This window comes from Azolla caroliniana, unplaced genomic scaffold, assembly GCF_043228905.1.
Source record: "Azolla caroliniana isolate FFs.n. ecotype wild unplaced genomic scaffold, voAzoCaro1.0.p SCAF_10, whole genome shotgun sequence".
NCBI classification, from domain to species: domain Eukaryota; kingdom Viridiplantae; phylum Streptophyta; class Polypodiopsida; order Salviniales; family Salviniaceae; genus Azolla; species Azolla caroliniana.
In genome coordinates, this window is record NW_028230445.1 from 11,384,115 (window position 1) to 11,399,877 (window position 15,763).

The 15,763-nt window shown below is 48.5% G+C and overlaps 1 pseudogene; it reads left to right on the forward strand.

Moving 5' to 3' along the window:
* Positions 1-13,307: 13,307 nt before the first annotated feature.
* LOC147859036 (polyadenylate-binding protein 3 pseudogene) lies at positions 13,308-14,008 on the forward strand (annotated as a pseudogene).
* The last annotated feature ends 1,755 nt before the right edge of the window (positions 14,009-15,763 follow it).

The window sequence follows — 15,763 nt, forward strand, 5'->3', positions numbered from 1 at the left end:
GTATAAGGTATAGTCTTTAAGCAATACTTCTCTTGGTTATCCCCCCATTAAGTGTAATTTTCATTATTTTCTTGTGGAGAACTCGTCTTATCACACGCATATACACACACATCTTACAAGCTTCCGTTGCTTAATCACATACATGATTAACCACTCATATAATTAGATATTAATTAACTCATAGTTAATTATCTAATTATTAACAATTGGTTTATACTATATTTTTGTTATGTAATAGATTATGTCGAAATATATTCAAGAAATAGTTTGTTTTAAGGAATGTTGTTTTGATTGATTATCTTTGTTTTGTAAAACATTTGTTATTTTGTGAGTTTGATAATTCTCATTTTTGTTGACATTGTAGACATTAAAGGGTATGAATCACTTGCAACAAAGGCCAACATTTGTGTGGAAACATTTGATATTGCAACCTATTATGAGGGACCTATTTTGAGAGTAGATGTAGAAACACAAACCACCATTATGGTTAATCTAGTAGATGAACAATGTGGTGCAGTTGGTCTAAGTTTGCAGGTAGATGTGACAATTAATACTATTGGGCTCATCCCGACCATAGCAGTAGCAACAAGCATGGAGGTAACGATTCTTTGTTGTAAGATAGATATTGCATTTCATATCCAAGACCTACAAACAGAATGCTTGTCTTTCCCAAGTGTGCAATCTTGAGCAAATGAGGTTGAATCCAAACCCAAAGGAACCTGAACAAATAGGGGGTATGAAGAGGAAGAGGACATTTTTAGAAATACCTAAACATTCACAAATTTTGTTTTATTGTGTTAGAAGACACGCCAGAAAACCACTTAGTGAAAACTCCTTACATTGAACTTCAAACATGGTTATGCACTCCATACCATGGTAACGATGTAGACAACCTATGTAGTGAGGTTCCACTAAATTCGAAGAGCTTGGCCATTTATCACAAATTTGTACAAGAATCATAACCTTGAATGTATTCCAATTGATGTACTTGTTTAATATTCCTACTAATGAATTTAATTGAAATACTTTTTTATCAATCTCATTTCAAGAGTTAAATTGTTTAAATAATGTCATGATTCTGGTCATTTATTCATGATTCTGGTCATTTATTCTATCTTACTGTTGAGAGACAAGCTCAACATCGGCCGGATCGGCTGAAGAAGCCGAGGACCGGATCGGTTGGGACCGATCAGTTAGGCCGAGTGCGTAAACGGGGAGGTCGTTAGGAAAGATATTCCGTGAGGAATATATTTGGGAGTTAGTGTAGGAGCTCTTGATGAGCATTGAAGTACTGTCAGTACTTCGGTCAGTCCTTCTAGGACTTGTATAAAAGTGCTCACTGAGCACGTCTTATGTACAGACTGAGTATTATAGTTGAACATAGTTTTTTGTGTTTCTCTCTTTGTCTCTCCTGCGTATACCATGTAAGCTCAAGCTCTCCATTAAACCTGAGTTTCCTCTCTTCTGTTCAGTCTTCATACTTGCTTCCGCACGCTACTTTCTACATGGTATCAGAGCGCGAGGGTTGAGAACCTCTCTACAGCCGACACAGCTTGACGAAGAAGAACGAGAAGAACGATGGATAGAGGCATGGCGAGCTCGCTTCCAACAGAGAAGCTCGACAGAACCAACTACGCGTCTTGGTCCTACAAGATGCACCAGTACCTGCTCGGGCACGGCTACTAGAGTTATGTCGAAGGAGCTAATGATGCGGCACCCGAATCGACACACAGAGACTTCCCGTCGTGGGAGCAATCGGCGAGCAGGGTATTGTATTGCTTCGCGTCATGTGTGGGCGAACAGCTATTGAGCTATGTTTGGGATGCAAAGACGCCGAAGGGTGCGTGAGAAAATCTGAAGAAGATTTTCGCCTCGAGCACCACAGCCAGGAAGCTTCAGCTCCGACAGGAGTTGAGCAACCTACGACAACGCGACTTGTCGGTGGCGGACTATACCTCGAAGATCAAGGATATCTGCGACTCCCTCGCCTCCATAGAGGTGAACATCGAGGAGAGCGAGATGGTCCAGATCTGTCTCGGAGGTTTGGCGTCGAAGTTCGGAGCGTTCTGAACGGTTGTGTGTACCCGGGAGAATACGTCGTCCTTTTTTGACTTACAGTCGATGCTCCTGGTAGAGGAGAACCACGCGGGTGCGTCGACAAGCACGCACACCAACAGTAAGATGTTGTACACGGAGGGAGAAAGGCCTCGTGGTCATGGCGAACGAGGCGAGTCGGTACGCAATGGAAGCGGCCGACGAGATCAAGGAAGAAGGCACCGAAGTGATGCCGATAGCAACTCCGGACCCTCCGGAAACAGGGGCAGTCGAAGCGATGAGAACCGGCAAGGGAAGGCCATCGCGGAGTGCTGGTACTGTGGCAAGAAAGGCCACAAGGAAAGTGAGTGCTGGAAGAAGCGCGCCGATTCGGAGAGAAATGGCTCCAGAAATACCGACAAGGGAAATCGGCAACAATCGCACTACGCCGAAGACTCCGGGAGAGCCAGAGAAGGGTCTGCCTTCATGTCGAGACACGAAGCAAACTCAACGAAACAGAGCACCCCGAGTTTGGACGAGGTGTGGTACGTAGACTCCGGCGCGTCAAACCACATGACGAGCCATAAGGAGTGGTTCTCGTACCTTGAAAAACCGATACAACCGAGAGTAGTCGCAATAGGAGACGACACTCCGCATCCGATCGTGAATGTCGGAGAAGTTCCCCTTAGCCATGTCGGGCAGAAAGGGAAACTCATGAACGTGTTGCACGTTCCGACAATCACGAAGAACTTGGTCTCGGTCGGAAAGATCGTCGACCAAGGGATGGAGGTTCGGTTTACACACCTCGGGTGCTTCATTGAGGAAGAAGGCCGTGTGATTGCGCAAGGGCGCAGAGACGGGAGGATGTTCATCCTCGACTCCACTGACGGCGGCACCGCAATGTTTGCGAAGGGACAAAAGACCGAGTCGGACATCGACTTGTGGCACAAGCGGATAGGCCATGTCAACCACCAGCGGCTTCAAGATCTGCAATCGAAACAGGTAGTGTTCGGATTGCCCAAATTTAGTGGCCGAAAGGCACAAATTTGTGAAGCCTGCCAGCTCGGGAAGCAACACCGACTTCCCTTCCCCAACGAGCGAAACTGGAGCCGGAACAAGATCCACCTTATACACTCCGATGTATGGGGGCCAGCACAAAACGTTAGTCTTGGCGGGAGCCGATATTTCGTCTCCTTCATTGACGACCACACGCGGCACATGTGGATCTACCTCATTGAGAGGAAGAGCGAAGTCTTCGACTGTTTCCGGGACCTCAAAGGGTTCCTGGAAGCCGAAACGGGACGAAAGATCAAGTGCCTGCAGTCGGATGGCGGGAAAGAGTACTTTTCCGGTCAATTCAACGGTTACCTACAACAAATGGGAATTCGCCATGAATTCAGTTGTAGATACACGCCAGAGCAGAACGGCATGGCCGAGAGAAAGAATCGGTCAGTTGTGGAAGCGGCACGGGCAATGCTGGAAGAGAAGAGCTTGCCCAAGTTCTACTGGGCCGAGGCGGTAAAGACCGCGGTATACATCCAGAACCGGATTGGAGACAAAGTGTCAGCGCACGAGCTATATTTCGGAACAAAGCCGAACTTGCGACACTTGAGGGTGTTCGATAGCATTGCGCATGTGCATATACCGAAGGAGAAAAGGAGGAAGCTGGATGCAAAGGCCGAGAAATGCATCTTGGTCGGTTACTCGGACGAGCAGAAGGGTTATAAGTGGTATAACCCTCGCACCAAACAAGCGCGTGACAGCCGCGACGTTGTGTTTGACGAGTCCGCGTCCTGGTCCTGTCCCCGACTACGAACCTTGACTCCAATCCGAGCTCTGACGTGTTGGAAGACAGGTCCCTCCGGATGGGAAGGGAGAAGAACAATGTCGACGAACAAACTCGGCCGAGGCCGAAACGGTATGAACCGGATGGGGAGAACCCGACTTCGGAGAGTCGGATGGTGTAGGCCCGGTATGAACCGGATGAGGAGTACCCGACTGCGGAGAGTCGGATGGTGTAGGCCCGGTATGAACCGGATGAGGAGTACCCGACTGCGGAGAGCCGGATGGAGCCCATCAAGGCTACATTTGTAAATAGCCGAAAAGTCATATTAGTATAAATATGACTTAGGGCAAACTTTTTAGTTACAGTTGTCGTTTTTGTGTGGTTATTCTTTCTTGTTGGTGCAAGAAGAAATCAGAGCGCGTAACTGTACAGAGAGAGAGAGAGAGGGAAAAGAGAGAGAGAGACGAGGTCGTTGCCTCTGTTGTAACCGCCGCCTGTGGCGAAGATCTGTGAACACGAGGTCGTTGCCTCAGTGATCTCACTGGTGTATATTTCTGCATAGTGACAGTTTGCAGCTCGTGGGCTGCCGTGGTTTTTCCCCTATTTTGGGGTTTTCCACATATACCTCCTGTGTACCATTTCTCCTCTTCTTTTTCTTTTGTGTCGCGTTTCATTACCTGTTTTCTGTGTATGAAAAGAATCTCGGTTGTGGCCGAGCGTCGGACATAAGGAACGTCGAGTTCCCAACAAGTGGTATCAGAGCGAAATTGACACAGAAAATGGACGAATCGTTTGGCGGCATGTTCAAGCTCACCGGCTCCAACTATTCAGTGTGGAAGTCGAAGATGAGGGACATGCTCGTGGTTAAAGACCTCTGGCTGCCGGTTCAGTTCGGGGACAAGAGACCGGACAAAATCGACGCCGCGATATGGGAGGTGATGCACATGAAGACAACGGCGTACATACGGTGCTTCATCGACATGAGCCTGTACAACAACTTCAATGAAGAGAGTAAGGCTCATGAGCTCTGGGAGAAGATCGGCACAATGTTCCAGAACAAAAATGTTGTCAATCAGGCGTCGGTATTCCGGAAGCTTGTAAGACTCCGGTACCAAGATGGCTCCAGCATGGCGGAGCATATGAATGCCTTCCAGGGGCTGATTCACCAGGCAACGTCATTGGAAGTACCTCTTGCCGATGAGGTCCTAGCGCTACTCCTGCTCGGTTCCCTCCCGGATAGCTGGGAGACGTTAGTTGTTACTTTGGGCAACGCCGGGCCGGAAGGAAAACGACTATCCCTAGCAAGAGTAAAGTCGAGCTTGCTAGATGAGGAGGCTCGTCGGAAAGACAAAGATACGAGCTTCAACTCCAAAGCGCTCCTTACCGAATCGGAACGCGGAAGACAGAGAAACCGTAGTCCCCAGAACCGGGAGAAGTCGGGGACACGATCAAAGTCAAGGGGGAGGCCTACTTGCTTCTATTGCGGCAAGCCGGGACACTTCCAAAAGAACTGTCGGCATTTCCGTAAAGACAAGGAAACCGACGGTACCGATTCGAAGCAAACCCCGAACCGGAACGGTACAGACCGGAACGGTAAAGACCGGAGGGGGCCGGACCGGAAGGGAACGACGGCAATTGCAGCAAGTGAAGAGGAGTTGATGCTCATCACCGAAGAGAGTGAGATAAACCATGCCGGCGATGAGATGACCTGGGTGGTAGACTCCAGAGCGTCGTTCCACCTTACCCCGGACCGGAAATGCTTCTCATCCTACTCAGCCGGTAATCACGGCTGTGTCCGGATGGGGAATGAAGGAACATGCTGAATTGTCGGCATAGGAGACGTGTGGCTGACAACACCAACCGGATGCAAGTTGCTGTTGAAAGATGTCCGACACGTTCCGGAAGTTCGTCTGAACCTGATATCAGCCGGTCGGCTAGATGATGAAGGCTACACGGGTAGCATCCGGAACGGTGTCATGAAGTTCAGCAAAGGGAGCCTGATTGTGGCTCGGGCCCGGAAGGTAAACACCCTGTACCTGATGAATGCCCGGTTATGTCCGGAAGAAGTGAACGTGGCCTCCGACACTGCCGGTGAGTTGTGGCACAAGAGGCTATGTCACATGAGTGAGAAGGGGATGAAGAGGCTTGGAGACGACAACCTCATTCCAGTTAAGAACGTGCACTTAGAGAAGTGCACTGATTGTCTGGCCGGTAAGCAGAACCGGACCTCCTTCCGACCAAGGCCACCGATGAGACGTAATGCACCACTGGAGTTGGTGCATACGGATGTTTGTCAAGTAGACACAAAATCACATGCCGGAGCGCAGTACTTCGTGACGTTCATAGATGACCACAGCCGGAAGCTGTGGGCCACACCGCTGAAGACGAAGGATCAGGTGTTATCCGTCTTCAAAGAGCTCCACGCGAGAGTGGAAAGAGAAACCGGCCGGAAGCTGAAGGCGGTTCGAGCAGATAACGGAGGTGAGTACCGGGGGCAGTTCGAGGAGTACTGCCGCTCGAAGGGAATCCGGCTCGAATTTACCGTGCCGAAGACGCCGGAGCTAAACGGACTGGCCGAGAGGATGAACCGGACCATAATGGAGAGGGTCCGGAGTATGCTAGCGCATGCAAAACTACCCAAGTAGTTTTGGGCTGAGGCATTGTCGACGGCGACATATGTGATAAACAGATCACCCTCAGTACCCCTGGACGGAGACACGCCACAGAGAGTATGGACCGGTAAGGAAGTGTCCTACCAGCATCTAAGGGTGTTCGGGTGTCTCGCGTACGTGCATGTAGCAAAGGACCGAAGAGGAAAGCTAGATCCAAAGACCCGGCCATGCATATTCCTCGGTTACGGTGACGACGAGTTCGGCTACCGAGTGTGGGACCCGGTCGACAAGAAGGTATTCCGGAGTCGAGATATTATCTTCATGGAGGACAAGACGCTCGCCGACTGGGAGTCGGAGAAGAAGATAGTGAACTCCGAGTCGACCGGTAAGGATAGACTCTACAATGAGCAGACCCAACCGGCAAGAGACCGGTTAGCACTCGAGGAACCAACCGGTTACGGTGAGGATACCGAACCGGCAGAAGAAGAAGTAGAGGAAGCTGAGACCGGAACCGGTCAAGATCCCGAATCGGATTCGGATGAAGAGCAAATGGAGGAACCGATTACCTCTCAGAGAGAGAAGGGCGCCCCAGAGATTTCCGGATGCAGAGCATGTCCTGCTAACCGATGAGGGGGAGCCGGAAAGCTTCGAAGAAGCGAAGGAAGACATCCACAGCCGAAAATGGTTAAGTGCCATGCAGGATGAGATGGATTCCCTGCATGAGAACCATACGTACGAATTGGTGGAGCTACCGAAAGAAAAGCGGGCACTCCGAAACAAGTGGGTGTTCAAGTTGAAACCGGGAGATGCCGGCAACCCCCCGAGATACAAAGCCAGGATCGTGGTGAAGGGGTTCCAACAGAAGAAGGGCGTGGACTTCGACGAAATATTCGCCCCGGTAGTAAAGATGACCTCCATCCGGACGGTGCTGAGTATAGCAGCAAGCATGGATCTCAAGGTAGAGCAGCTGGACGTGAAGACGGCATTCCTCCACGGCGACCTCGAAGAGGAAATCTACATGCAGCCACCGGAAGGATTTGTGGAGAAAGGGAAGGAGCACCTAGTATGCCGGTTGAAGAAGAGCCTGTATGGACTGAAGCAGGCTCCCCGGCAATGGTATCGGAAGTTCGACTCCTTCATGACCGATCAAGGGTACCACAAGACGCAGGCCGATCACTGCGTGTTTGTGAAGAAGTTCGAAGGAGGGGACTTCCTGATACTGCTCCTGTACGTGGATGACATGTTGATCGTCGGACGAGACCAAGGCAAAATACGGATGCTGAAGAAGGCTCTCAACCGGACCTTCTCAATGAAAGACCTGGGTCCGGCAAGACAGATGTTGGGGATGCACATCATTCGGGACCGGTCAGTGAAGCAACTATGGCTGTCACAGGAGAAGTATGTGACAAAGGTGCTTCACCGGTTCAACATGTCAGATGCAAAACCGGTCGGATCGACACTACCGGCAAACTGCAAGTTGTCCGGCAAGCAAAGCCCGAAGACAAAAGGAGAGAAGGAAGATATGATGAAGATTCCATATGCCTCTGCCGTCGGGAGCTTGATGTACGCAATGGTTTGTACCCGACCGGACATTGGATACGCAGTCGGAGTGGTGAGCCGGTTCATGAGTAATCCCGGCAAGGAGCATTGGAACACGGTCAAATGGATACTCCGGTATTTGAAGGGCACTTCAAATATGTGTCTCCGATTCGGCTCCGGAAAACCCCAACTGGACGGTTTCACCGATTCGGACATGTCGGCTGATGTGGATACCAGCCGGTCTACATCCGGGTATGTGATGACATATGCAGGGGGAGCTGTTTCGTGGCAGTCGAGGCTGCAGAAGACGGTTGCATTGTCAACCACAGAGGCGGAGTACATGGCGGCTGTAGAAGCCGGCAAGGAAATATTATGGATGAAGGACTTCATCGGAGAGCTCGGCATCCGGCAAGAGGAATACCGACTCTACTGCGACAGTCAAAGTGCCATCCACCTTGCTAAGAATGCGGCCTACCATTCCCGGACGAAGCATATCCAGCGGAGGTATCACTGGATCCGGGAAAGGGTAGATGACCAGGAGTTCGCATTGGCGAAGATCCACACGGCCGAGAACGGGTCAGATATGCTGACCAAAGTGCTGACACCCGACAAGCTGGACGCATGCCGGAAGAGGATCGGGCTGGAAAGAAACCCCATGCCGGAGTGAAGGGGGAGTTTGTTGGAAGACAGGTCCCTCCGGATGGGAAGGGAGAAGAACAGTGCTGACGGACATAAGGAACGTCGAGTTCCCAACATGACGATGAGGTCAGCGAGGCCGAGATGCCTCTGGATGAGCCCAAAATCGAGACCCGCGAAGAGAGTCCGATTTCACTCCGTTTAAGTGGACCGGTTGGACGACTGAGTCGGTACGACCAGTCCGATGAAGAGCCGATGAGTAGTGGAGACTCGGCCGTGCATTCCCCGCGCAGGAAGCCGAGGAGACGGCTTATGCGCAAAGAGAAAGGAAAGAAGAAGGTGTCTGATTCCGGCACGGAAAGGAACGAGTCAGACCGACGCGAGTCCGACTCCGAGGGAACCGGTGACGGGTCTTTAAAGGTGAAGACCGCGTCGACCGAGAAGGCCTCGACATCGGCTAATGTGAGATTACGCCGATCGACCTGCCAGAAGAACCCAGTTGTGTGGTTCGGATACAACGAGTACATGGCGCATCATTATGCGTACATGACCCGTGTAGCGGAAGTGCATGAGCCGGAGAGCTACGCAGAAGCGGCTAAAGACGCGAATTGGCGTGCCGCGATGGAGGAAGAGATGCACGCATTAGCGGAGAACGAGACGTGGGACTTAGTTGACGTACCGAAGGGGGTAAAACCGATCGGGTGTAGGTGGGTGTACAAGGTCAAGTACAACACCGATGGCTCGGTCAACCGGTACAAGGCCCGGCTAGTGGCAAAGGGCTACGCGCAGAAACACGGCATCGACTACGATGAGACGTTTGCGCCGGTCGCGAAAATGACGATCGTCCGTGTTTTGCTCGCAGTAGCTGCGGCGAAGGGGTGGCACTTACATCAGATGGATGTAAAGAATGCGTTCCTGCAAGGTGACCTTGAGGAACAGGTGTACATGGTACAGCCCCCCGGATTTCACTCTGGTACGAACTCCTCGGCAGTATGCCGACTGAAGAAGTCCCTTTACGGACTGAAGCAAGCCCCACGTGCCTGGAACGCGAAGATCATGCAACAACTGCGTCGGATGGGCTTCGTCACGTCAAAATCGGACTCTTCCCTATTCATCCGGAAAGGTCGACTCGGACCGGTTAGTATTCTACAATATATTGATGACTTGGTCATCACCGGCGCCGACCTAGGTGAAATCGACCGCGTGAAGCTCCAGCTTGCGGCATCGTTCGACATGAAGGATCTTGGGGACCTTCATTACTTCCTCGGGATCAAAGTGATCCGTACCCCCGAAGGCATATTGATCAGCCAACGTCATTACGTGCTGAGTATGCTCTTCAAACTCGGGAGGGCCGACTGTAAGTCCGTCTCGACTCCTCTGGACAGAACCGTCAAGCTTCGTCCCGATACGGGAAAGGTATGTGACCCGACAAGGTTCCGACAAATTGTCGGAAGCCTCATATACTTGACCATCACCCGACCTGACCTCAGTTATCCGGTCGGGGTGATCAGTCAGTTCATGGCGCGACCTACCGAGGAGCACCTTCAGTGTGCGCAACGCGTACTGCGGTACGTAAGTGGCACTAAGGACCGAGGACTGCTATATCGGACCGGTGCAGCTGTGCAGTTAGTCGGCTACACCGATGCTGATTGGGCTGGCAACGCCGCTGATCGCCGATCCACGTTTGGATACGCGTTCTCCCTCGGGAGTGTCACGATCGCGTGGAGCAGTAAGAAGCAACCGACAGTTGCACTGTCGAGCACCGAAGCTGAGTACTGAGGAGCGGCTTTCGCGACATGCGAAGCCATATGGTTCAAGCGGTTACTTAAGGACCTGCGAGAGGAGGTGTCCGATCCAACGACGATCTACTACGACAACCTCAGCAGCATCCAACTCGCGAAGAACCCCGTTTTCCACGCACGGACCAAGCACATTGAAGTGCACTACCATTTCGTCCGTGAGCGTGTCCTTTCCGGTGAAGTCGAACTTCAGTACGTTCCGACGGATCGGCAGACTGCCGACATCTTCACCAAGCCTCTCGGTCTGGACAAGTTGCGGCAATTCTCAGGTGCGCTCGGTTTGCGTCACCTTAACGTGCCGAACTTGAGGGGGAGAACAGTCCCGAACGACCAAGCAAGGCAGCAAGAAAGGAGCGGACACTGCGACACCGAGTCGGTTGACAAGTTTGAAAAGATCGAAGACGAGTTGGAGACAGCCAACTCGGACAAGAGCGAAGACCGATCGGAGGTAGCCGAGTCGGTTCGGATGTTTGATTCAGACACGCTGAATCAGCTGAGGCCCAAGCAGAAGAAAAGGCAGCAGAAGAAGCGTCAACACCGCAACAACAGAAGAGCTGATGAGGGCCACATGAGCAGACAAGCCGACCGGAAGGGTCGAAGCGCACGGAGTCGAACAGGTCGAGGAGCGCGAGCGAGGCGTGAAGCCAGGAGGAACCGGAGTTGTGAGCCCGAGGATCCCGAAGAGCCTCAAGATTGAGCTTGAGGGGGAGTGTTGAGAGACAAGCTCAACATCGGCCGGATCGGTTGAAGAAGCCGAGGACCGGATCGGTTGGGACCGATCGGTTAGGCCGAGTGCGTAAACCGGGAGGTCGTTAGGAAAGATATTCCGTGAGGAATATATTTGGGAGTTAGTGTAGGAGCTCTTAATGAGCATTGAAGCAATGTCAGTACTTCGGTCAGTCCTTCTAGGACTTGTATAAAAGTGCTCACTGAGCACGTCTTATGTACAGACTGAGTATTATAGTTGAACATAGTTTTTTGTGTTTCTCTCTTTGTCTCTCCTGCGTATACCGTGTAAGCTCAAGCTCTCCATTAAACCTGAGTTTCCTCTCTTTTGTTCGGTCTTCATACTTGCTTCCGCACGCTACTTTCTACACTTACCAAAGTGTTATTGTAAAACATGAAACATACTAGACAGGATTATTCAGTGGAAATTAGAAATGCAAACTTTCTGAATTAGGACACATATTTTATTAGAGTGATCATGTCAAGTAGGGAAAATACCATAACACTTCATATGTAGAAATTAGACTAGCAAACTTTCGGGATCAAAATAGGAATGTGAAATACCAGAGTATTAAATATGTTCAAGATAGCATACAAGACCAGAGTGAATACCAAACAAACTAAATAAAAGCCATGTTTGTATTATAAATGAAGAGTGTATAAAATACAATTGCTTTTCCCATTTTAAAACAAGTATTATCTAGGGTATGCTAAAAATTCCATGACATATTGTTATAAATATACTCGCACACACTTGCACTAATTGTATAAATTTGTGCAACTCTCGTATTGCGACACCAGTATTTTGATGCACCTCACTTAATGAGAGTACATGTATCGTATTGGTTTGTCTTCCAAAATTGTCACAGACAACACCAACCGTAGACTACAACAAACCACAGATGACAAGGATACAACCGATAAAGTTACGAACGTGGAACTCGACGTGATGAGGCTAGAGACTCGCGAAGTTTGGAGCAATGAGATGAGGAACTTAAGACACTAGGAACAATACAAGAGCATAAAGATAGAGATGTAAATCAAGGAGAGAAGATGGGGCTAAACAAGAATACTAGATTGATGTGTCAATGTCTCGCGTTGAATCCCTTGAAAGGGACCAAGGAGATTACAAGTATTTATACATGTTTGTGGGCTCTATATGTAGTTCCATGCATAGACCCATTTTCATGCAGAAGCTTCTAAAAACTCCTAGAACTTGGAATAGATAATCTACTAACATATGCATAACATGACTATGTATTTATATGTGTTGGTTAGAACAAAACACTTGACTATATACAAGAGATGAAGAGTTTGAATCTTGACATGACTGTAGTCATGTTTGTGACATTATCCTCCCCTTTACGACCGCCTTTTCGAAAGCGTGGTGTAGGGATGAGCTGAAAGAGAAAACCGAAGTCGGTTGAGGAGTGAGTGACCATGAGCATTGTTGGGCAAAGTCCTAGGAACAGTGTTTGCGTTCCGGTTAGGTTTGGACTTTTGCTGGCCAAGGTTGGGGATAGCTAGAATTGATTCCGGCCAGGTTTTTGTACGAACCAGAATCTAGCCAATTCATATTATTTGAACTGGCTATTTATATAGTTTTGTAAGAAATAAATAAAAAAGTAAAAAGTGTTTTTGTTTCCCCCTCTTTTTTCCCTCTTTCCCCCTCTTTTCGTGTGATAGGATCTGTCATTTGATTTTCTTCTGCTCGCTTCTCAATCCTCCTCTCTCCTTGCTGTCATTGGCAACTACTCCTTGCTCCCTTCTCGAGCTCGATGTTCATTGACAATTGATTTCCTTCTACTCGTTGCTCGAAGCTTGTCGTTCCCTGCTCGTCGATTGCACAACATCTCCAACTCTCTACTCTAAGGTATGTCTCTCTCTCACTCTCACTCTTTATGCACCCATGCATGTTGTCTCATACCTCTCTCTCAATATGATACTACTACTCTCCACCTCATCGTTTACAAAATATGTTAATGTAGGAACTAAGAGAGAGAGAGAGAGAGAGAGAGAGAGAGAGAGAGAGAGAGAGAGAATGTGTGAAGAAATGAAAGAAGGTTTCCTTAGAGAGAAAACCCTTCTCTTTCCTTCTCTCTCTCTCTCTCTCTCTCTCTCTCCTCTACCTCTTCCCGTGTCTCTATGCCATCTAAATTTTTAGAAGTCAAGAACTGCATCGAGATTCCTTTCTAGCATCATGGAAGATGAGCATGAAGTCTATGGTGGAGATATGCTTGAAGATGTTGAAGGAGATTTAGAGACCAACCTTGAAGGAAATCCATATGGAAGGGATGTTAAGGAAGAAGATAGCGTTGGTGATGATGTGTCTTCTAAGGAACTAGAGGATATGAAGAGGCGCCTGAAAGAAATGGAAGAGGAGGCAATTGCCTTGAGGGACAAGCAAGAAAAAGTAGAGAAAGAGATGGGTATGGTACAAGACCCAACCTCTACCACAACTCAGCAACAAAACAAGGAAGAAGTTGATGCGCACTCAATTTATGTTGATAATGTTGATTACTTGTGCACACTTGAGGAGGTACAAGAACACTTCCAATCTTGTGGTACTGTAAATCGTGTGACAATTTTGACTATATATATATATAAATTCAGACAACCTAAAGGGATGCATATGTAGAATTTCTAGGGTTAGACGCTATCCAAAATGTCGTTCTGCTGAATGAGTCAAAACTTCATGGTCGTCCCCTAAAGGTATCAGCTAAGAGGAAAAATATCCCTGGTATGAAACAATATCAAGGGCATGCTTTAAATCCTTACGGCTATCGGTTGCAAAGCCCTTTATGCCATCCTATGCATATAGTTATGGGAGGATGCCAAGGTTCTGGAGGCCCATCCGATATAGACCCTATCTTTGATCAAATCGTTTTTGTGCTTGTTTTTTATCATTTCGATGACAACAAAGGTTGTGCATACAAGGATACAAGGCATATGTGTCATACCAATACTAGATCATGGAGATAATTTCTCACCATGTTTCCGTTTTAGTGAGGTGACTTTCTTCATTGCAAGGAGAAGGAAATGGATGTACCTTTCGATTTTCGCAAGAGCATGACATTCTTAACAGATTGTCTCATGGTTAGCCTCTATATTTTTTATTATCATGGGCATGATAAGGAGTTACTGTAATTTTCTTGCATAGTTTTTCATTTTGTAGTGAATGAAAAATAATATGTATGTTAGTTTCCTAAATTGATCCAAGTATCAATATCCACATGTGTAGCTTCTATATATTTGTTTTTCTTTGTAGTACCATTCTTTTGTCTTGACCTTTTTCACATTTGTGAGAGTTAGCCACTAACAATGTTTGAACTAAAATGTTACAACTCACTAAATGGGTTTAATAGTATCGGTGATTGTTTTGGACTGATAGAACAATGCTTCTATTATCAAGGGGGGAGGTTTTTGTTAATTGAACTCAAATGGTCTCATGTGGAGAGGATGCTTTGACATATATTATCTAGGACAATATAATAATTAGTGGACTCTCTATGTGCATATGCACATGGGGTGTCTTAAATCCCATATCGTTGCATCATACATAAGGGTAGGGGAGGAAGTGTGCCAAAGTTCAAGGATAGCCAAAGTTGCATATCCTTAAGTGAGTCAATCCATGGTGGTGTGTTCATAGAGAAAGTTGGCCCCTAGATATAGACAAGAACCCACTACTTCAACATGCCCTCTTGGTAAGTTGAAGACAACGTATTAGAAAGTCAATGTGGATGCATGGAACATGGCTTTAGTATTTTCAAGGTTTGCTTCATATAATGTCCTCTATTTATGTTGCTACCTCATCTTGAGCTAAAAAATATCTTGTATGTGCAAAAAATAAAAAATTAGCATGTTCCGGTTGACATTGTCACTAGTAGGAAAGTAGCCGATTAAATTTTTTAATTTCCGGTTAGGATCATAAGAAGCAGGAAAATTTCCGGTAGGGGTTATAATCTTTGCCTAACACTCACCATGAGCAGTCCTCATTGGGAACTAGAACACCAAGGGGCATGAGTGACCATGTGTGGTCTTCACTGGGAACTGGAACATCAAAGGGCGTGAGCGACCATGTGCGGTCCTCACCGGAGACACGAACACCAACGGACGTGAGCGACCCTGTGCAGTCCTCACAAGGAACTGGGACACCAACGGGTGTCAACAACAATGTGCGGTCCTCATCGAAGACATGAACACCAACGGACGTGAGAGATCATGTGTGGTTCTCACCGGAGACACGAACACCAACGGGCATGAGCGACCCTATGCAGTCCTCACCAGGGACTGGGACACCAACGAGCGTGAGCGAGCATGTGCGGTCCTCACCATAGACACAAACACCAATGGACATGAACGACCATGTGCGGTCCTCACCGTAGACACGAACATCAACGGACGTGAACGACCATGTGCGGTCCTCACCGGGGACTGGAACACCAACGAGCGTGAGCGACCCTGTGTGGTCCTCATTGGAGACACAAACACCAACAAACGTGAGCGACCTTGTGTGGTCCTCGTCGGAGACACGAACACCAACAGATGTGAGCGACCCTACACGGTCCTCACCGGGAACTAGAACACTTGACGACGATGAAGGCTAGGCAAAGTAGTGTTGATAAAGACAA